This window comes from Peromyscus leucopus, chromosome 4 (genome assembly GCF_004664715.2).
Source record: "Peromyscus leucopus breed LL Stock chromosome 4, UCI_PerLeu_2.1, whole genome shotgun sequence".
Taxonomy (NCBI): Eukaryota; Metazoa; Chordata; class Mammalia; order Rodentia; family Cricetidae; genus Peromyscus; species Peromyscus leucopus.
This window is the reverse complement of record NC_051066.1, coordinates 26829836-26853776: the sequence shown is the minus strand read 5'-3', so window position 1 is coordinate 26853776 and position 23941 is coordinate 26829836. Positions and strand designations below refer to the sequence as shown.

General features: G+C 37.6%; 1 protein-coding gene across 7 annotated transcripts in view; it reads right to left on the bottom strand.

Moving 5' to 3' along the window:
* Mbd5 (methyl-CpG binding domain protein 5) overlaps positions 1 to 23941 on the bottom strand; it is a 367675-nt gene that overhangs the window by 115094 nt on the left and 228640 nt on the right. For 6 of the 7 annotated variants that reach the window (XM_028879704.2, XM_028879987.2, XM_028879795.2 and 3 more), the window contains exon 1: positions 20590 to 20691. The gene's annotated coding sequence lies outside the window, so the exon portion shown is untranslated. Of the gene's footprint in view, positions 1 to 20589; positions 20695 to 23941 lie in introns of those variants that run through there. The other variant, XM_028879644.2, reaches the window with a different exon arrangement.

The window sequence follows — 23941 nt, the reverse complement described above, 5'->3', positions numbered from 1 at the left end:
GGGGAAATCTACAGATATAACTGAACCAAGCTCATAAGAACTCACAAACTTTAGACCAACAGTTGTGAAACCTGCATGAGATTGGACTATACCCTCTGTATATGAGAGACAGTTGTGTATCTGGGTCTGTTTGAGGGGCCCCTGGCAGTGGGATCAGGCTCTATCCCTGGTGCATGAGCTGGCTTACTGGATCCCATTGCCTATGGTTGGACACTGTGCTCACCCTTGAGGCCGCAGGTAGGGGCTGCATCCTGCCTCAACTGAATATACTAGGCTTTCCTGTCCGCCCATGAGAGAACTTATCCTTTTGGAGGAGGGATGAGAGGGGGAATCTGTGATTGGTATGTAAAATGAATATAAAACTGTTTTTTAAATAAAAAATAAAACTATGTGCTCAATCTGCTAAAAAAGGCATGATGGGAAATAGGAACAGAATAATTAAGTGGGGAAGGGGATGGGAGGACAGGGTAGAGGATGGAATATGGGGAGGGATAACTAGCACTAATGGCATCTTGAAAAGCCATATGTAAACCAGCTACTTTAGAACCTTCCTAAAATACTCACATGTACAAAAGGAGTTTAAATGAAGTTATCAAATAACACACAGAGAGATATGGCAATACCACAACTAGGCATCATATACTACCAAACAAAACCCCTAGTTCCACGAATGTGTTACATTTTTTGAGTTATTGGCCTAAAGGGGCGCCATAGAAACAAAACATTACAGACTATTCCAATACTAATGGTTACCCTGCACAACTTGACATTAAGGTCCTTACTGCTGAAGAGACCACACAAATATGTCAAGGGACATGACTGAAAGCTAGCGGATTTTCTCCTCTTCTTCTTCTTCTTCTTCTTCTTCTTCTTCTTCTTCTTCTTCTTCTTCTTCTTCTTCTTCTTCTTCTTCTTTTCTCTCTCTCTCTCTCTCTCTCTCTCTCTCTCTCTCTCTCTCTCTCTCTCTCTCTCTCTCTCTGGTTTGGTTTTTTTGGTTTGGTTTCTCTGTGTAGTTTCGGTGCCTATCCTGGAACTCGCTCTGTAGCCCAGTCTGGCCTCAGACTTACAGAGATCCGCCTGCCTCTGCCTCCCGAGTGCTGGGATTAAAGGCGTTCGTCACCACCGCAGTTCACCTCTACTGGATAGTGTTCATAGTAATGAAAGATGCTATATATACTACAGGAGAGGAAAAGCAATCATCAGTCTCACACAGCTACAAACCTTGAGACCTACAATAATGATCTGCCTCTAAGGTATGTTAATTGGGGCAATAGTGGCACAAATGTATGGGACTGTAACCCATACCAGACATTGTTAATGAGGCCAAGAATATAAGACTACAAAAGTCATGGGCCTTATGGGAAAATCTACTACTATTATTCTGCTAATTGAATACAGTAGCAAAATAATTTGTAATGACAGACTGCTATACCCATAGCTCCTCATCATAGAAGCTTCTTTGCAGTAGATGATAGTTGACATGGAGACCAACATTTAAAGAATTAAAGATTTTATAGTGCCCAGCCCTAAATGGGGTGTCTTAAATCACCCCTTTTCCTCAAGGCTCAGTAATCTATGTGAAAGAAGGGGCAGAAAGAGCCAGAGGCGGTGGATGACTTCAAGGAAAGACATGTTCCAGACACAAGGTGGATGCACATATAGCATGCATAAGATCTGCATAAGTTCAGGCCAGACAAAAAAAATCCAGCACAGAGGATGTTAAGCAGGCACAAAGTTCCACCTTAGCCATGGAGCTATTCACAAATGATAGCTACAGAAAAGGAAATTCAGTTTTCTTCAATGGAGTGGCACTGGGTATATCTCTGTGGCACTCCAGAGTAGACCCCAAATCAGACTCCATGTTTTTTTTTTTAATCATTTGTTTTGTTTACTGGGAGAGAGAGAACATGAAGGCAGGTAGGTAGGGACTTAAGGGAGGATCTGGGACAATTTGGGGAAGGGAAAAGAATATGGTCAAAAGCTACTGGAAGAGAGTCTCAAAGAATAAATAAACATTAAAAAGCCCACATTGTATGACATTCTCAAAGAACTAATAAAAATACATTTTTCCCAGATGAGAAAAGTTCATGTATACAGGATGTATACAGGAATGACCCATCCCTAAGGAGTCACTTTCATGGCACCAGAAGGCACCATGCAAGCTTCCAAAGCAGGGAGGCAATCAGCAATCCTACTCAACTATGATGCTTATGAACCACCACAACAACCACCATTGCATGACAACCCTAAGGATGCAGCAGTGGCATGCACACCTTGGTGGTAACCAACAGCTCTCCAGTTGGACTTCAGACCCACGCAACACAAGGGAAAACATGCCTGGTGGATTTTAGAGCAGAACATATAACCACCAGTTTGTCAAACCAGTATAACCCCCAACAACAATCTAAGCAATTGTCCTTATTTATACCCATAGATAATTGTGGTCCTCACTCCTCATCAAGGAAACTTCTCTTTATAATAGACAAAGACCATTACAGAAAACCATAGCCAATCGAAATGCAGAATTGTGGATCCCAGTCCCAGGGAATATATTTTCAAAAAACTCCTGCACCCAAGGCTCAGAGAACATTGTAGAAGATGGGATGGAAAGACTGTAAGAGTCAGAGGAACAGGGAGTTTGCAGTCAGACTCTATCTCCAAGTAATGTCAAAAGTTACTTATACCTATAAAGTCTCAGTAACATGACTGCCTAAACTTGAGCTGAACAAGGATGACACCAACGGACATGTCAAAATGGATGGCGGAAAGCCCAGGAGTCCTCAACCCTACATAAGAGCTATAGGCAATTAAAGAATACAGGGAGCAGAAGGGCACAATTAGTTATATAATTCCAATGGTCATCCCTGCAAACATTATATAGAATGAGCAGGTTATATTTAAGAGTGTGTGTGTGTGTGTGTGTGCGCGTGTGTGCACGCACGTGTGCATACACACACATACATACATATATACTCATGTTAAAAGTAATTTATGAAAAAAAAGGGCATGAACTTGTAAAAGAGCAAGGAGGGGTATATGGGAAGGCTTGAAGAAAGTCAGGAAATGGAGAAATGATGTAATTATATATTCTCAACCCCTCCCCACATCTTTCCTCCTTTGAAGTTATGCTGTCACAATGACAGAAAACTGAGTAATACACAAATTACATTCCTCTTTGTTGGACTATAATGTGAGCCCTTTGGTGTCACAGTCTTGACCTGGACAATTTTGCACAGTGGGTGAATTCGGAGTATTCTACTGTTTGAAAATGCCTTTGTGATGCTTTCAATGCTGCTAGAGAAAAATTGGAGCTCGACTTACTGTTTAACTGTAGGCAGTCTCCAGTCTGTGGTCCATACCCACTCGCTTCACATGAATCCATATTCCATATCCCACACCTCTTAAGTCCTTGTTCTAAACTGCTTTCTTAGGTTTGCTTCTTGTGTAGAAGGGACTATGTTTGGTTTCTGCCTATCCAGTTGCATTCCTTATTTATGTCTGATTCTCCTTGCATGGGGGACTTGATTCACAGCACCTGATTTCTACCTTAAAGCCATCTCATTTTGGTGGTCTGCTCTGGTTCTTTGTGGCTTTCTCTAATTGTACAAAGAATCATATCAAGTAGTTTGGTGAGCTGGTCTGTCAACAAAAGGATAAACAAAATCACAAATTTGATCTTAGCAAGCCCATATTTTAACTTCTCTGCAGAGACTTGTGATACAATTTTATTCCTTTTTTAAAATTTTCTGGATAAAAAGTAAACAAGCTCAAACATTTCAGTATATATTATTCTCCACCTCAGAGCATTTACCTTATCTTAATATATTCCGTGCTTTTCTTTTGTGGTGTTGCTTTTCACACGAAAGTATTAAAGAACAAAACAGCATTCCACACTGGAAAGGCAGCGTTTTAAATGGAAAACCTAGAGAAATACTCTCCAGTAGTTTGAAATATAACAAAATTAACATTATAATTTTAGAATGTAACTGCTAGATAATACATGTTCTTAACAGAGCTTTCTCCAACTCAGGAAATCAAAACAGACTCATTTTCTGGCTGGGGATAGATATCAAAGTTTACTAGGATACTGCAATTCCAATTATAAGGTAAAGAATAGGGGAAACTATATTGAGCCTTATCTAGTTTGACCTAAAAGTAAATTATGAACACTGACTGACACATTCTATATAAAAGCACTGGTGTTCATTTGATTATTTAAAAATGTGTTCAAGAATATTTTAATAGCAACCTTGAAAATGACTACATATAGTACTGTAGAACTTTTAACACACCACAGTATTAAGCAGTGTGATCCCTGGAATTCTAGCATGGAGAATGAGCATTTCAACATAAGTATCAGCAATGCAGCACACACCCTGCCTTCACTTTCAATATCTAGGTCACACAAACTACTCTAAATACTGTGAATAGAAAGAAAAAAGCAGGAGGATTTCCAAGGAGCCAAGAAACCATATGACATTCAAACAATGAGAAAAACAGCACCACATGGTTTTTAAAATAATAATTCCCATGTAAAATAAAAAACAAAGCCTTAAATATTATCTTCTTTCCTTTATTATGTAAGCTGAATGAAACCTTTGAGAAGTATTATTTACTTAATAAAATGTCTTTTGTCTCCACCACTCTCTCAGATGTGTGTGTGTGTGTGTGTGTGTGTGTGTGTGCTGAACAGTCAGAAGCAGACAAAAAGGGCATATACTGAAAATAAATGCATTGTTAATCAAAAAGCATATGCAATTTTCAGAGAAATCCTGCAGTAGTTAGCAGCAATCAGAAAAACTATAGTTTCCATTTATAATAAAGGCAAATGGATATGATAATAATGATCTCTAAAATTATTTTTATTTACAAGAAAGTCTTAGAGTGTTGATATTTTAATTATGAAACCGCATAATGCTTTAGAAATTTCTTAACAATTGTACTGTTAGAGATATTGAGTCTAAATGACCATAATCTATATTATTATTTTACTTGAAATCTACTGAATGTGCTGTTATAGACTTAAAACATCTTGCTTTTTTTCAAAACATAAACAATGGATATAATTTTCATCTGTTAAACTATACTAATATATCTGTTAAATTATATTTTATTTTAATTAAATTATAACTGCATCATTTCCCCCTTTCCTTTCCTGCCACCCGTGTCCCACTCCCACTACTCCCTCTCAAATTCAAGGCTTCTTTTTCAGTGGTTTAAAGGGAGATAGAAATGAAAACAACTTGTCTTGCAGTTTTGTTAACCTATCTGAAAAGAGCCTTTCAGTGTGCAAGCACAGCAATTAAGAAGAGTAACATAAAAACTACTGAGTATGTCGAAACAGCACTTCATACAGACAGGACTGCCCCATCAAAGGCATCTCCAGACCTGTCAATAGCGTTCTCTAATGCACACAGTAAGAGAGCACACAAAAGAATTGCTTCAGGTACAGGAAAGCACACACGATCCTATTATGTCAGCTTATGTTGCCACAATTCAAGTGGTATCCATAATAATATTTGCAAAACTCCAACTGGTCTGACTATTTTTCTGTTTAAAAACTTTGTGACTTTATTTAAAAACAGAATGGAGAACACATATTTTTATTTTTGTCAGGACCCAGTAAAATAACATTACAGGGATTAAAAAAATAAATAAAATCACAACAGGTGGAGGATGGGCCACCAACAGATGAGAAATTTCAATAAATTAATGTGAGCTGAAAAAGAGAATTGCTGAAGGTGTCCAGAAAACCTTGACCCCAGTAGTTGGGGCCATTATTCTATGGAACCACAGAGAGACTCAGGGGCTGAGACACTACGGACAGGAGGGTAGCAATGGGAGGGCTGAGTACTGGGAGAGTCACTGAGTATTTGTATTGGGAAAGGCATCACCGAGGTAAACTATGAAAACATTCACCCTATAAGAGTTCAGCATCAGAGTAAAGAATATGAGATGTGGCACTAAGGAGTACCCTCCACTTCCTGCAGTGCCTAATTCCCCTGCCAAGAATCCTAAATTGCCTCTGAATGTTACATGGTGAATGATTTGTTACCTGCAGTCCTAGACTTTGAGTGGAGCTAAAATGAAAAGTGGTTAGATAGGTATCAACTGCTTCTTCTCAAAACACATTTAAAAGTAACAATTTTAAAAAATAATGATTGTTAAGATTATAAAAAGAGCCCCCAGCCATTGGAGCCCTAGGGACTGTGCAGCTGCCTCTTCCTCTGCCCCCATGCCAAGAAAACAGCCCCCTGAAACACCAATGAAAACTGGAGTCATAAGCCCACCCTGCACCGATTGGGAACAGGTAAGGCCCCATCTCTGGACCTAGCAGACCAGGTCCCTAGACACTAGGCCCCAGGGGCACATTCTGTGCCCTTCTCCCAAGCCATTGGAGCCTCAGAGACCAGACAGCTGCCTCTTCCCCAGCCCCCTTGACAACAAAACCATCACCCGTGACACCAGTGACCACCAGAGTCATAAGCCAACCCTGCACCAACTGGGAAGAGCTGCTTCCTGAGACAGAGCCCATTAGTGCACACTGGACTAAGAGCTGCCCCCTGAGACACAGAATCTGTCAGCACCAATTGGATCAAGAGCCTGGAAAAGACCAAGAGCTGCCATTAGACCAAGACTATCAATAGGACCAAGAGAGGCTCCATCAGACACAGCCACCACTTGCACAGAGTGCAGGAAGAGATGGGTAGACACCAGTGCAAAAATACAGTCAACAACATTAAGACCAATATGGCACCATCAGAACCTAGTGGTTGTACATCAACAAGATCTGAACATCCCAATGCAGAAGAAACTGGCCTTAAAAATGACTTTAAGATGATGATAGAGGCCTTTAAAGAGGAAATGAAAAATTCCCTTAAAGAAATTGACGAAAAGACAAACAAAAATGGAAGAAATCAATAAATCTCTTAAAGAAAGCCAATAAAAAGCAATTAAACAGGTGAAGGAAACAGTCCATGATTTGAAAACTGAAATAGAGGCAATAAAGAAGACACAAACTGAGGGAATGCTGGAAATGGAAAATCTGAGCAAATGAACAGGAAGTACAGATTCAAGCATAACCAACAGAATGCAAGAGATGGAAGAGAGAATCTCTGGAGTTGAAGATACGATAGACGAAATAGATTTGTCAGTCAAAGAAAACACTAAAACCAAGAAAGTCATAACACAAAACGTCCAGGAAATTTGGGACACCGTGAAAAGACCAAACCTAAGAATAATAGGGATAGAAGAAGAAGGAGAAGAATACCAACTAAAAGGCACAGAAAATATATTCAACAAAATCATAGAAGAAAACTTTCCTTAAAGAAGGAAATGCCTATGAAGATACAAGAAGCTTACAGAACTGTAGATGAATTTCTAAACAGTTATTAAATAAGAAACACAAAGCCAAATATAGAGGTAATAGCCAAAGAGATCAGAGAACTAGTGAAGAGCCACAACTACCTTATCTTACCATCTCGCCACCATTGCTTCCCCAGAGAGAGCTTCTGCCTGTGTGACTTGTGTTTTTATTGCTTTCCTGTTCTGCCTTCTCATTGGCTCTAAGTCTAGCCACATGACTTCCTCGTCACTGCCTGTCTATACAGACCTCCAGGTCTCTATATGGTTGGTACTGGGATTAAAGGCTCCTGTCACCACGCCTGGCTGTGTCCTTGACCACACAAAGACTCTGCCTGCCATGTGATTGGATTAAGGGTCTGTGTTACCACCACCTGACTCTGCTTATGGCTTGCTATGTGACTTCGTTATGTGACCTCTGTTCTCTAGGCAAACTTTATTTATTAACATACAAATAATATCACATTTCAGCACAATTAAAATATCACCACACAGAATACCAAATAGACTGGATCCAAAAAAAAGTCCCCTCAACACATAATCAAACCACTAAACACACAGAATAAAGAAAAAATATTAAGAGCTGAAAAGGAAAAAGGCCAAGTAACATATAAAGAATAACATCTGCTTCTCAATGAAGACTCTAAAAGCCAGAAGGTCCTGGACAGATGTTATGCAGACACTAAGAGATTATGGATGCTAACCCAGAATATTATACCCAGCAAAACTCTCAATCAGCATAGATGGAGCAAACAAAATATTCCATGATAAAACAAGATTTAAACAATATCTTTCCACAAATCCAGCCCTACAGGAAGAACTAGAAGGAAAAATCCAACCTAAGGAAGTTAGATACACCCATGAAAACACAGGCAATAGATAGTTCCACACCAACAAATACCAAAGAAGGGAAACATACAACACTACCACTAAAAAATAACAGGAATTAACAGTCACTGGTCATTGATATCCATTAATATCAATGGTCTCAATTCACCTATAAAAAGACACAGGCTAACAGAATGGATACGAAAACAAGATCCATCCTTCTGCTTCAAAGACAGACACTACCACAGAATAAAAGGCTGGGAAAACTTTCCAATCAAATGGATTTAAAAAGCAAGCCAGTGTAGCTATCCTAATATCTAATAAAATAGACTTCAAATTGAAATCAATCGGTAGAGATCAGGAAGGACATTACATATTTATCACGGAAAATCTGACAAGATGAGTCTCAATTCTGAATATTTATGCCCCAAATATAAAGGCACCTACATTGGTAAAAGAAACATTATTAAAGCTTAAATCACACATCAAACCCCATACACTAGTAGTGGGAGACCTCAATACTGCACTCTCACCAATGGACAGGCTTGCCAGACAGAAACTTAACAGAGAAATAAGGGAACTAACAGACATTATGACTCAAATGGACTTAATAGATAGATATCTACAGAATATTCCACCCTAACACAAAAGAATATACCTTCTTTTCAGCACGCCATGGAACCTTCTCCAAAATTGACCACATGTTTGGTCACAAAGCAAACCTCAACAGATACAAAAAAACTGAAATAACCTTCTGTCTCTTATTGGGCCATCATGGCTTAAAGTTAGATTTCAACAACAACAAAAATTACAGAAAGCCTACAATCTCATGGAAACTGAATAATGCCCTATTGAATCACCAATGGGTCAAGGAATAAATAAAGAAAGAGATTAAAGATTTCCTAGAATTCAATGAAGATGAATGTAGTACATACCCAAACTTATGGGACACTATGAAAGCAGTGCTAAGAGGAAAATTCATAGCACTAAATGACCACATAAAGAAGTTGGAGAAATCTCACACTAGTGACTTAACAGCACACCTGAAAGCTCTAGAACAAGAAGAAGCAAACTCATCCAGGAAAAACAGATGCCAGGAAATAATCAAATTGAGGGCTGAAATTAATAAAATACAAACAAAGAGAATACTACAAAGAATCAATGAAACAAAGAGTTGGTTCTTTGAGAAAATCAGCAAGATAGACAAGCCCTTATACAAGTTAACCAAAAAGCAGAGAGAGAGAGTGCAGCATCTTCAAAGTTCTTATTAATAAAATCAAACCTGAGGCGAGTTATTGGGGTCAATGCTGGTAGATCAGAGAGACAGAACAAGCCACAGCTATCTCACCTTGCCAATCCCTCAGCTGGTCCTGTTTCCTCAGATTGGAAGCTTCTGTGTCCTCATCCCAATGGCTCTCAGCTGAACTGCTGCTTAAAAGCCTGAATGCTTAACCAGCCAAATGATTAACCAGCCAAATGCTTCTAGTTTCTGGTCCTCATGCCTTATATACCTTTCTGCTTTCTACCATCACTCCCTAGGATTAAAGGCTTTGCTTAACCAGCCAAATGCTTAACCAGCCAAATGCTTCTAGTTTCTGGTCCTCATGCCTTATATACCTTTCTGCTTTCTACCATCACTCCCTAGGATTAAAGGCTTGCTTCCTGGAATTAAAGGCATGAGTCACCATGCCTGGCTGTTTCCAATGTGGCCTTGGACTCACAGAGATCCCAGATGGATTTCTGCCTCTGGAATGCTAGGATTAAAGGCGTGTGCTATCACTGCCTAACTAGTGGCTTTTCTGTTCTCTGACCCCAGATAAGTTTATTAAGGTACACAATATTTTGGGGAACACAATACCACCACAAGAGAGAGCATCCAAATCAACAAAATTGGAAATGCAAAGGGAGACATAACAACAGACAACAAGGAAATCCAGAGAATCATCAGATCATACTTTAAAAACCTGTACTCCACAAAATTGGATAATCTGAGAGAAATGGACAATTTTCTGGAGAGGTAACACATACCAAAGTTAAATCAAGACCAGATAAACTATTTAAATAGACCAATAACCCCTAAGGAGATAGAAACAGTCATTAAAATTCTCCCAAACAAAAACAGCCCAGGACCAGATGGTTTTAGCGCAGAATTCTATCAGATTTTCAAAGAAGAGCTAATTCCAATACTCTTCAAATTGTTCCACACAATAGAAACAGAAGGAACATTACCAAACTCCTTTTATGAGGCTACAGCTACACTGATACCCAAACCAAACGAAGATGCAACAAAGAAAGAGAAATTACAGACCAATCTCCTTCATGAATATTGATGCAAAAATACTCAATAACATATTGGCAAACCAAATCCAAGAACATATCAAAAAAATTATCCACCATGACCAAGTAGGCTTCATCCCAGATGCAAGAATGGTTCAACATATGAAAATCTGTCAATGTAATAAACCATATAAACAAACTGAAAGAAAAAGAAATCACATAATCATCTCATTAGATGTTGAAAAAGCCTTTGACAAAGTCCAATACCTCTCTTTACAATAAAGGTCCCAGAGAGATCAAGAATACAAGGAACATACCTAAACATAATAAAGGCAATTTATAGCAAGCCAACAGCAAACATGAAATTAAATGGAGAGAAACTCAAAGTGATTCTACTAAAATCAGGAACAAGACAAGGCTGTCCACTCTCCCCATAGTACTTGAAGTTCTAGCTAGAGCAATAAGACAACAAAAGGAGATCAAAGGGATAGAAACTGGAAAGTAAGAAGTCACACTTTCACTATTTGCAGATGATATGACAGTGTACATAAGTGACCCCAAAAATTCTACCAGGGAACTCCTACAGCTTAAATAACACCTTCAGTAATATGGCTGGGTACAATATTATCTAAAAAAAAAAAAATCAGTAGCCCTCCTATATACAAATGATAAATGGTCTGAGAAAGAAATCAGAGAAACTTCACTCTTTGCAAAAGCCACAAAAAATATAAAATACTTCGGGGTAGCTCTAACTAAGCAAGTGAAGGACCTGTATAATAAGAACTTTAAGTCTCTGAAGAAAGAAATTGAAGAAGACACTAGAAAATGGAAAGATCTCCTATGTGCATGGATAGGTAGGATTAACATAGTAAAAATGGCAATCTTAACAAAAGCAATCTACAGATTCAATGTAATGCCCATCAAAATCCCAACACAATTCTTCACATACTTGGAAAGAACAATACTCAACTTCATATGGAAAAACAAAAAACCTAAGATAGCTAAAAGAATCCTGTACAACAAAGCAACCTCTGGAGGCATCATGATCCCTGACTTCAAGCTCTAGTATAGAGCTATAGTAATAAAAACAGCTTGGTATTGGCATAAAAACAGACATGTGGACCAATGGAAAGAACTGAAGACCCTGACATTAATCCGACCGAACATCTATGAACACCTGATTTTTGACAAAGATGCCAAAACTGTACAATGGAAAAAAGAAAGCTTCTTCAACAAATGGTGCTGGCATAACTGGATGTAGAAAATTGCAAATAGATCCATATCTATAGCCATGCACAAAACTCAAGTTCAAGTGGTTCAAAAACTTAACATAAATCCACTTACACAGAACCTGATAGAAGAGAAAGTAGGAAGTATTCTTGAATGCATTGGCACAGGAGATCACTTCCTAAATATAACGCCAGTAGCACAGGCACTGAGAGCAACAATTAATAAATGGGAACTCTTAAAACTGAGAAGCTTTTATAGAGCAAACGACATGGTCAATAAGACAAAACAACAGCTTACAGAATGGGAAAAGATCTTTACCAACCCCATATCTGACAGAGGCCTGATCTCCAAAATATATAAAGAACTCAAGAAACTAGACAGCAAAATACCAAACAATCCGATTAAAAAAAAAAAAAAAAAAAAAGAGGCTACAGAGCTAACAGAGAATTTTCAACAGAAGGATTCCAAATGACCAAAAAACATTTAAGGAATTGCTCAACATCCTCAGTCATCAGGGAAATGCAAATCAAAACAACTCTGAGATACCATCTTACACCTGTCAGAATGGATAAGATCAAAAACACTGAAGACAGCTTATGTTGGAGAAGGGGAACACTCCTCCACTGTTGGTGGGAGTGCAAATTTGTGCAAAAATTTTGGAAATCAGTATAGCAGTTTCTCAGAGAATTGGGAATCAATCTACCTCAAGACCCAAATGACACCACTCTTGGGCATATACCCAAGGAATGCTCAATCATAACACAAGGACACTTGCTCAACTATGTTCATAGCAGCATTATTCATAATAGCTAGAATGCTGAAACAACCTAGATGTCCCTCAACTGAAGAATGGATTAAGAAAATGTGGTACATATACACAATGAAGTACTACTCAGCAGAGGAAAATAATGACATCTTGTAATCTGCAGGCAAATGGATGGAACTAGAAAAATATCATCCTGGGTGAGGTAACCCATATTCAGAAGGACAAACATGGTATGTACTCACTCATAAGTGGATACTAGATGTAAAGCAAAGGTTAATCAGACTGCAACCCACAGCTCCAGGGAGGCTAGCTAGCAGGGAGGACCCAGGGAAGGATGCATGGATTGCCCAGCGAAGGAGAAATAGATGAGATTTACATGAGCAAACTTGGGATGAGGAAGCAAGTAATGAAGGGCAAGGGATCGGGGATGAGAACATAGGGGAACGGGAGTTTTGAGTTGGAACAGGGACAGAGTGGGAGAGTAGGGAAAGAGATATCATGATAAATGAAGATATCATGAAAATAGGGAGAAACAGAGTGTTATGAAGTTTCCAGGAATCCACAAGGATGACTCATCTTAGACTACTGGTAATAGTCAAGAGGGTGCCTAAACTGGCCTACTCTGGTGATCAGATGGCTGAATACCCAAACTGTCATAATAGAGCCCTCATTCAGTGATTGATGGAAGTAGATGCAGAGATCCATTGCTGGGTGCCAGGCTGAGCTCCAAGAGTCCAATCAATGAGAGTGAGGAGAGATTCTATGAGCAAGGGACATTGATGGGAAAATGGACAGAGATGATGAGCCAAACTAGTGGAAATGCATGAAGAGCGGAGGAGCTCCCATGGTACTAGACTAGGCTCTCTGGATACGCAAGCCAGTTGTTTAGCTTGAACTATATAGGGCCCACCCAGGCAGTGGGATCAGGACCCATGCCTGGTGCATGACCTGGCTTTTTGGAGTCTAGTGCCTATGGTGGGATACTCTGCACAGTCTTGGTGCAGGGAGGAGGGGCCTGGACCTGCCTCAACTGAATGTACCAGGCTCTGTTGACTCCCCATGGGAGACCTTGCCTTGGAGGAGGTTGGAATGGGGGGTGGGTTAGAGGGGAGGGCTGGGGGTTGGGAGGAGAGTGGAATCTGTGGTTGGTAAGTAAAATAATAAAAAAATCTCTTAACAATAAAAAATGAAAAAAAGATTATAAAAAGAAACTCATATTAGTTTTAATAAATGTCAAGTTTTTAGATAGTGACTCACAAAGATCTGTTAGCCCAAAATAGCACTTTAAAATGTGTTTTCTCCTTTTTGAGTAAGGACATTCACACATCCCTACTTTCTTGTTTTTTCCAGTAAAGCGTAGCTGGCAACTTCTAATATTAAATTCAGATACATTTCTCATGAGAATAGATATCAAACACCTAAAACTTCAACAATTTGTGATTATTCATAAACTTTTAGTTTCATTATAGAGGATGCAAAATTTAGAGAGGAAAAAAAAATCTGTGTTCTAGTAGTGTCAACTAGGACATGAGGGGAGGAGCAGCCCAGGCTGACACTGGGCAGCCAAAGGATGTCAACACTAGAGCAGCTCTAATGGGAGAGAAGATAGAAGAGCACAGACCAGACAGGTGGAAAACACTGTGATGAAGGAAAAAAAAAAACTGCAAGGAAAACAGAAGACAGCTAGAAGTTCTAAGAAAACTGAAGGATGATGTAAGTAAACAAAAGACTCCTTGGCATTATAATCATTAATTGAAACACTAGTGGCAGCTGAGTCATGACATTCTTTCAGCCATTGAAACAATGGCAGCAGTGGAGAAATTAATAAGGAAAAACAGAGGTGGATTAATTGATTGCTTTTGTTTTCTTGGAGCTTACATCCTAGTAACGTGAGAGTGAAATAATTTCAAAAATTAAGAAAACACAAAATCAATATTAACAATAAAACATAAAGGAAAACATAGTAGTGGACATAAACCTGAAGGCATAGGACTTTCAATCTGAGCAGTTATTAGTTTAGTCAAGAACTCAAGGGAGGGAGGGCTAAAGGACTGGACCCCACGAGTAAATTTATGCTCGAGCAGACAGCAATTCTGAGGGTTTTCTACAAAGATGATGTTGATATTGGAGGGCTAGGAAGATGGCTCAGGGGTCAGGAGCACATGGTGCTCTTGAAGACCACTTGGGTTTAGTACCCAGAATACACAGGAGGGCTCATATCCATCACTCTAGATCCAGGAGATCAGACACTCCTTCTGACCTGGACAGGCACCAGCCACACATGTGGTCTTCAAGTAAGTTCATACAAGCAGGTAAAATACTCAAACACAATAAATAAAAAATAATACAAATAAGTCTTGGAAAATAAAGTGATGATGTAGCTACTTAATTATGGTCTTAAAACAGACATAAGTAACAACATACAGAATTACCAAAATAAAATTAGAACCATGGAAGATGAAGAGCTGAAGGAAAAGCAGGGTAGGATATAAGATATGAGGAGGCCAGGGAAATTGCAGGTGTGTGATGGTAGCTGTGTCTCCTGTTGCTTCAGAACGTTGCCTTGTGAAGAAATGTTCTTGAGGGTGCAGTTGTTCCCACAGTATCAGAAACTAAGGCATTAGTGCACTTTTCTGTTGTGACATATATTCAATAATGAAGGGTCCACAACCTCAACAGATGCTGTCAGAACTGTAGTGACATTTGTGTTGTGATTTAAAGCACTACCTCACCTTCTAGAAGATCAAGGGGAGAAAGACTGTAAAAGAGGGAGCTAGTCCTCCATGATCTCAGAGAGGAAAAGGCTCATCATACCCATTTCATAAAAGTTCACGAAATTCACTCAATGTCTACAGTACAGAACCCAATGGGCTGCTCCTCCCACTTTGTGGTACCCTGCTTCAAACTGTCTTTGAAGCATATGTTTTGGTTTGCTAAATAAAGTTTTGTCTTTAACTGTTTGTGTCTTTCCACTGAATCTTTCTCTCCTTTGAGAAGAACTTGATGGACTGAAATATCTGAGGCTATTAGCCAAAATAAGTCTAAGTTACCCTGTCTCACTCACATACTTGTCTCAGTGACGGAAAGCTAATGAGTATGCTGGCATTTACATGAGCAATACCCTGGCCATTTTATGATGAGCATCCTTACCAGTGTGAGCCCAGAGACTGAGTGAGAACTGGAAATGGCTTAGTAAGCCTATCTGTTCAGAGACATCTATTTTAAAAGGTGATATATAATTGCTACAACTTTTAGATATAAGATTTTCATTAAAGAAAGTAGCTCTGAAAATGGATTGTTTCAATAGTTGGGAAAGCACTAGAGACAAACTCAAAACTTCAGTACTTTTACAAGAGTTTCATGTACCAAGTTTATAACTTCCCTACATCAGATTACAGAAAACTTTCAAGTACAGTGAGAGTATCAAAGTTTATAACTATGGATTTCCCATGAAATTCTAATAAAAATGAGAGATGGAGTTTTTTATTTTTCAAAGAAACCTCATCACATTGAAAAAACATTGAACATAGTTGAACACAACTTAAAATAGTGATTACATTCTTGATGTTATAGTTTCAGATGTAATTATTTCTAAAGGTAAATAAAACATATGGGCTAAAACATAAAAATAAAAGAGCAAATGAGAAATCTATGAAGGTATCTTGTGTTTGTAACCTGTACTATTAAAGCTTTACTTCTGAGACCGCCTTTGGTTGATAAAGTGTCCAACTCAGGTTTCCTTCTCTCTGGTATTACAAACAACACTCCCAGGTGAAGGACCCATTTCTGAGAAGGAACAAGTGGCTAGGAGCATACATGCCCCAAGGCTTTGCCTGAGGCCCACATCTCACCTAATCATTATTCACAATCCCCCAAAAAAGCTTCAGGTTAAATCTGTGCTGGCTATTTAGAATTCCATTTGTAAGATGATTTTAAAACATTCTTTCTTATGCTTTTATGACTTCCCTTTTTGCTTAATTCATGTGTACCCTCAGATGCAACTAAAACAGGCAGTAAAATTTAGTAGCAGTTAATCTGAATGTTGGCTCTCTTTACTCATTAATAAAAAAATAGTCTAATATTTGAAGAATGCCTAGACATGACATTATATAGCAAAAGCAAGTGGGCATATGAAAAACTTCAAGGCATATGAAAAGCAGGGATAATGGAGAGGAATTCCATCATCTTAGAATTTTATAATATAGTTTTCATAAGTTAACTTATATTTGCAAAACAAAATAAATTCAATAAATGCAAAAATGAATTCAAAGATGCAATAGCTTCTGAAATCCAGAGATAAGTTAGAGTCATACCATGCCACAAACTAATTCAATTCTTGCTTTTTCTTATCTATAAATAATTTATTGTCAAATGTTATACTGAAGCTTTTCATTCTTATTTTATGTCTAGGACAGACCATTGCAATCCTCTCACTTTGGTGTTAGCATAAATAGATTATAAGTTACAATTTCCTATTAAATATTACATTAAAAAATCTCCTTATGCAAACTACACAACTCCATACTTAATAGTATCACTATTATCAGAAAGGCAATATGTAAGTGTTGATGTGGAGAAAGATGTTCATTACTGGGGTGAATATAATTTAGCTTTTCCATTATGGGGAAAAACCATGCAAGTTCCTCTACACTACAACATGGTCATTGCAGTTAAGAACAACATACTGCCTACTCAAAAATGGTTCTCCTAGCATGTCTCTGTACAAATTCTACAATAATGAAAAGTGAGAGCTATAACAATTAACAGCATTTCACAACATGTAAGCATATCAGTATACCAGGGGGAAATAAGGTCCTCTTTCAAAAAGAGTGATTTTGAAAGTCTTGTGTCTCAGACTGCCTCAGTCAGAATCATTTTATTTACAGAGATATAATATTTTCTATCTCGAGTAGATATTATGAGGATAACATATCTTAAATAGCAAATCAATGTTGGACATGCACTATTTGTTATTATAGTTAGTAATAACTTTTTAGAACCTATTTACTTTTCAAAACTCATCAGAGATAGTTGAAAGAAAACTTTCAGTATGTATGACTTTAAACTTGAAGTTTAACTTTTTGTTCTTCTGAATCAAAAAAAGAAAAAGAAAAAGAAAAAAGAATTTGTTGCTATTATTTCAAATATTTTGTTTGTCTCTGTGTGTGTCTACATGCATGAGCATGTGGGTGCTTGCACAGGCCAGAAAATACTTTGGATTCTCGACAGCTGAAGTTACAGGTGGTTGAGCCACTGCAAATCAGAATCCAGTCTTCTGCAAGAGCAGCACGTGTTCCTATAGGCTATCTTTCCAGCCTCCCCAAAGATTTTTTAAATTATGAAACCATACATGACTTTTACATCTAAGACTAAGACTTAATTTTCACTCATGTTTTTTCTATAAAAGGACAAGTCTACTTCTAGTTGGGACTGACTTGGTACTGTGTCTTTTAAAATTAAGAATTACACCTGAAAATAATTTGTAGTTCTGGCTGTAGTTATCATGGGGACATTTTCTCAACTTTCTATGATGAGCTACTACTACATTTACTATCATATTTTGTAGATGACACTAAGAAGGTACTACTTTCTTCTCAACTAATATCTTAATAGTGAATCAGATACTGATTACATCATAAGATGTAGCATTATATTCTATCTGATTCAAGGATATAAAGACAAATTTGTGTTTGGGGAGAAAACATATATTAAAAATTTCCTTAAAGGATTTGGGAAAATCCATGATGATACACTCACAGAATTCAATTTAAGACAGAACTTTTGAAGCTGGAAAAATGAAATATACATAATGGTCTAAAGAAGAATTATAGTATTTAATAAGATAATTCCAATAGAAAAATCAAACAAGCTTTTTATTTAGGTTTGTGAGCATTCTGCTTTTACTATATGAGTGATAACCAATTTTACTTTGTATGTAGTTTATTTAGTACAATTAACTTCTTACAGGACTCATTTTGAAATAGCAAATTAGGTAGCATTAGTCTTGGCTAATGCTGACATTTAATGAAATATTCTAAGTATGTTGTAATGGAGTATGTGATTTCAGTAAAAGTGCCGTAGATATAAAATATAGGTTAGGTTTAATTTACATCTAGAGTCAGTGTGTACACCAAAATATTAACAGATATCATATAATACCTGAAATAAATATAATTTATTTTAAAATAAAAACATTAGGGTATAAATAGAAGATTATCCACAAGTTCTTAATTATTGATGCCAAATTGGGAATGTGGGGATTCATTGCTAACATTTTAAAATTATTTCATTAGTTTTTAAGAATTACATACACAGTAGAATATTAATATCATTTCCAGCACACTCCTCCCTCCAACTCTTCTTATGCTCTCCTTTCTTTCAACTTCATGATTAAATTACTGCTACACACACATATGCACACACATGCACACATACACACTACAAACATACAAACATAACAATACACACACACATATAAATACAAACTGCTGAGTTCATTTAGTGTTACTTGTGTGCACGTGCGTGTGTGAGTGTGTGTGTGTGTGTGTGTGTGTGTGTCTGTGTGTCTGTGTGCACATGTTTCGGACTGACAACTGGGGACTGGATCATCTATCAGGGCATTTGTCCCTGGGGAAGACTGCAGCTTCTCTTCATAGCCATTGATTGCCTAGGGCTGGGGTGTTGTGAGATTTCCCCATCCATGTTGTGATGTCAACTGGTGTTTTCAATGTATGGGTCTTGTTCAGACTACCACAATGCTAAGATTTCATGGGTGCAGCTCCTTGTCATATAGAGAAAACACTATCGCACAGCAGACATCCTCATCCTTTGTGTCTCTCTCTCTTTTCTTTGCCTCCTCTTTAGTGATGTTCCCTGTGTCGTAGATGTGTACCTTACAGTCACATTACTAACCTTCTTTGGAAAAAAAATAAAATCAAAACATTAAAGCAAAATATTAAAAACTGAAAACTCAGAAGGCATATTACAATCTGTAATATTTACAGATTGAATGTTTGTTTTCTGAATGAGGTTGTTTTCCCCACTGTAGACAAGGCTGGCCTGGACCCACTATGTACTAAGGCTTGCCTTAAATGAATCATAATCCTGTTGCCTCATCATCCCAAGTGTTGGGATTACAAGTATGAGCTACTACTTCCAGTATTCTAATATTTTTTAATATGATTATTGATTCTAATTAAAAAACACACCCCTCCAAAGTGTCAGCACAGTGAAGAACACGGCATTCATAAAAGAATGAAAAATTCATGTTCATTTCATTGGTGATAAATATAAAACTAAAATGTTATACACTTTCATTAGATTTAAGAACACAGCTAATACAAAAGTAGACAGAACTGCAGAGAAAGAAGTACTCTTATAAAGTGCTGATGAGATGTAAATTGGTAGATTTATTTACCCTTGATTAACCAATGTGATTTCAAAGAATATACGATAAGTTAGCATTTCAAAAGCATTCAGTGGGATTTGAAGCATAGCTGTGGTTCTGTACATGGGCATATCTAAATTTAGGAGTCTGTGCTTAAGAACAAAGAGCATGTTAAATCATCAGACATCAGTACAAAGATATGTACAAGATGTGTACAAAAGTCATCTTTATTAGAGAAAACTGGAAGCATCTCAAATGCAATTACAGAAGAAATTTCACATTTTTGTAGTCTTATTATTAAACTGAAATATTACACAGTGCTTAAAAATAGTGATGTGAATGACAGCTACTGATATGAAAAATGTTGCCATAAACTGCTAAGTGAAAGAAGCAGGGCAGCCACAGAGCATTTACGCCCTACAGTTCATAGTCCTAGTCACAAGCACATAGACATATATCACATGAAATCATTGATCAACTCAGAAAAGAATGTCAGAAAACACCAAGTGTCATATCTCCAGGTTGTAGTACTACTATATTTTCCTGCATTACTAACTTTACAGTGAGTGTTAACTAATCTTATAAGTATTCCTCAAAGATGACAGGTTTATATACTTTTTTTTAACTACTTGAAGTCACTGGCATTTCAAACTATAGATACCAGATACTTTCATGTTTAATGAAGACAAGAGAACCATAACTCTATAAAGAAACCATGGAGCACAAACAACATTCCTACCTTCTGCAGAGAAACTGGGACATACATAGCAAGCGTGAGCTCCAGCAGTGTAATGGTGGTAAATGTTCAGGGGCACCGTGCTCAGCAAGGGAGGGCTGCTTCTCTCTGTTAAAGAAGAACATGGGCACATCCTGGTTTAGAACCTGAGACCCAAACCCATCTCATAGTCTGCCAGCAACATCAGTGAGTCTTTGACAAAGAACAAAAGGATTAGGGTATTGCTATCCTTGTTCTTCAGAGCATTTTGATTAACCATTATAAAACAGTACACTGTTTTCATGTTTATTTATATACTTTAAGGAGATATACCTAAAAACTATCACATTGTTGATAAGAATAGTAGTACGATTTTTGTGTCTCCTATCTGCCAGGTAGTGTGCTAGATCCTTTCCCCATTCTTTGATACTTCCAACATTTAGTACTTGTTCAGCAGTATTTATTAGGTGCTTATTTTATTCAGGAACTATACGAGGTACTGAGATAAAATGGCAGTCAGTCAAGGCACAAGGAATCCAGCAATACCGCACCTTCAAATGGGGTCACTGGGTATTGTTATTTGATCCTCAGTACCCCAGTTTTAAATACACTCTTTCTATTTCAGCCCATTTAAAAGAGTGCTTAAGTCGAAGTCTGACCATGACCACCATGACCACCACCACCACCACCACCACCACCACCACCACCACCACCACCACCACTACCACCACCACCACCACCACCACCTCCAACACCACCACCACCCCTCCAGACCTTGTAAGTTAAGGCACATAAAATATCCAAGAGATAACAATAACTAAATTGGAATTAGTCACATGAGAAACTAATATATTGTTTGTAACATGTTATTTAATCCTCACAATGTGTTATTACATAGATGTTAGGAAGCCCAATTATCATGAGAATACATCATCCTAGGCAGGATGGCGATAAAATAAGTTTGGTCTGCATAATTCTAAGTTTTAAAATTTTACTTAAGGGAAAATAAGAAAAATACATATTAAAATAAAAAAAGAAGTAAAGTGATGAGTATAAAAATTAAGTAATCTGGCATATGCGCGCACGCACACACACGCGCACACACACACACACACAGCGATCACACAGAGCCACATATCTGTATGGTTTGTGGTATGTTTATAATCAAGGCCCACCACTTCATGGTGAAACAGTATGGAGGCAAAAAGCAGGGAGATGGAGAAAAAGAGATAGCTACTTAGAAAGGGGAACTGTGTGAAAATCATCTTCAATCACAAACTGTAGGAACTTTGGATGCCTGCTTTTAAGTGATGTCTTATAGATAAACAGTAGGAAATATTATCATTTATTTATTATATGACCATGAGAAAGTCACTCAGATTCTCAGGGTCTCAGTTTCCAAATGTCTAAATGAGAATAATAGTAATCCTGTCTGATAGAGTTATAAAGATTAACATTAATAGGTGATTAGAGTACCAGGTACAATAATTGATGCTATGTCACAGGCTTTAAATAAGTACCTGGGTTGAGTTAACTATACTGAGTCTCTGCACAGAGCATATTATGCCACTCATTTTGTACATCTCAAGGAGTCCTCATCTCAATCCTATGACATTACTACTACCGGACCGCAGTCGAGAACAGAAATTATATTCAGAAAGCCTAGGCTTGTGTGGATTATTAGTATCCATTTTCTCACCTGTAAGGTAGAGATGATCATACCTGCTAGAGTTGCTTTTCCAACATTCTTTCCCACTACTTACATTGTAGACAGAGTTTCCTTTACGTCCCCTCACCCCAGCTGATAAGGTGGGCTCTCTTCTCTCTCTGGTCATGGTTAATAGGTCTACAGATTGGGTGGAATGAAATCCATGCTAGGGATGCTCATATCTGTCAAGGCCACCAAGTGTGGAGCTGACACTGGAGCCAATCCAGAGCATAAGTAATGTGAACCTCAAATTAAGAGTATTTGAGCACTACTGCACTCTTTGAGTTAAGATATTATACTATTTGGCCTAAGCAATCCACCCGTGTGTGTGTGTGTGTGTGTGTGTGTGTGTGTGTGTGTGTGTGTGTAGGGAAGGTTGTTTATAGGTATTAGAATATTTATAAGATCAATTTAAATAAGTACAAAAACATTTGGTTCATTTCATTTAAAGGAGTACGCAGATAATAGCTGACATTATTGTCATTTTTTTTTGTTTGGTTACATAAACCTAACGTCTTTACATAGCAAACTGTACCTTTTAACAGTTATAACAAAATTCTATGAAACTCAAAGTACTTCAATGAAAGTCTAGCCTTATTAGGTATCATTTGTGAAGACACACTCTGTATAAAAGTTTAAGAATGCTTACACAATGTTTGAAGGCATTTTAGTTGATATACTTGGCAACAACACATCAGCTTCCTTACCCATTGAGCATAAAGCTTACACTATCACTTCCTAAATCTCCATTTCATCACTTGATACTTACATCTATAAACTTGTTTGAAACCTTTTGAAAATATGGATTGCTAGCTAATTACTTTCTAATGAATTTTATTGAGCTTAATTAGCAAAGTTGGGGGCAGACAATTACTTTATTACCTATATATAAAACACAATTTAAAGGGAAAGAAAAATATTAACTTGTTTATACAAAAGCTGACTTTTATAAAAAATAAAAGTACTTTGAAGTCAGAATTAAAATTGGAAGACTAAAAGTGGATAGTCTAAATAAGCCTGAGGCATTACAAAGCTGTTTTCTTCTTGCCTACAGGATTAATGTGATTGACAATTATTTCCTTCTTGTGGGTAAGGAAAGTAAACTTCAACTCTGTTCCTGTTTCATTGCCTAAAACTGAGAAGCTAAGAACAAGTGACAGGAATGTCACTTTAGAGTGTCGACTCCACCAGCAATGTCCTCCATTAAAGGATCAGATAATCTGTTCAGGAAGTTAGGAGAGTGAGTTTTGAGTTTCATCCTTGACCATTATAAGTACAAATATGGATTTTTTAATGAAAAATTCAATAAAAAAGAAAGGAGAAACATTCATTATAAAGGAATGATAAGTTAAATTTTAAAGGAGGAAAAGAATGGAACAAGATGACAATCTCTATAAACAAGTGTTAGTACAGATGACGGTCACTGGTCAAAACACAATCTCTATAAACAAGTGTTAGTACAGATGACGGTCACTGGTCAAAACACAGTCTCTATACACAAGTGTTAGTACAGATGACGGTCACTGGTCAAAACACAATCTCTATAAACAAGTACAGATGATGGCCAAGGCATGCACATAACATACTCTTTAAGAGCCAACCTGGAGTCTGCCTGAGGGACTAGCAACAGGAACTGTCAGAATTCCTAGTTGATGTTAGAGTTCCTGA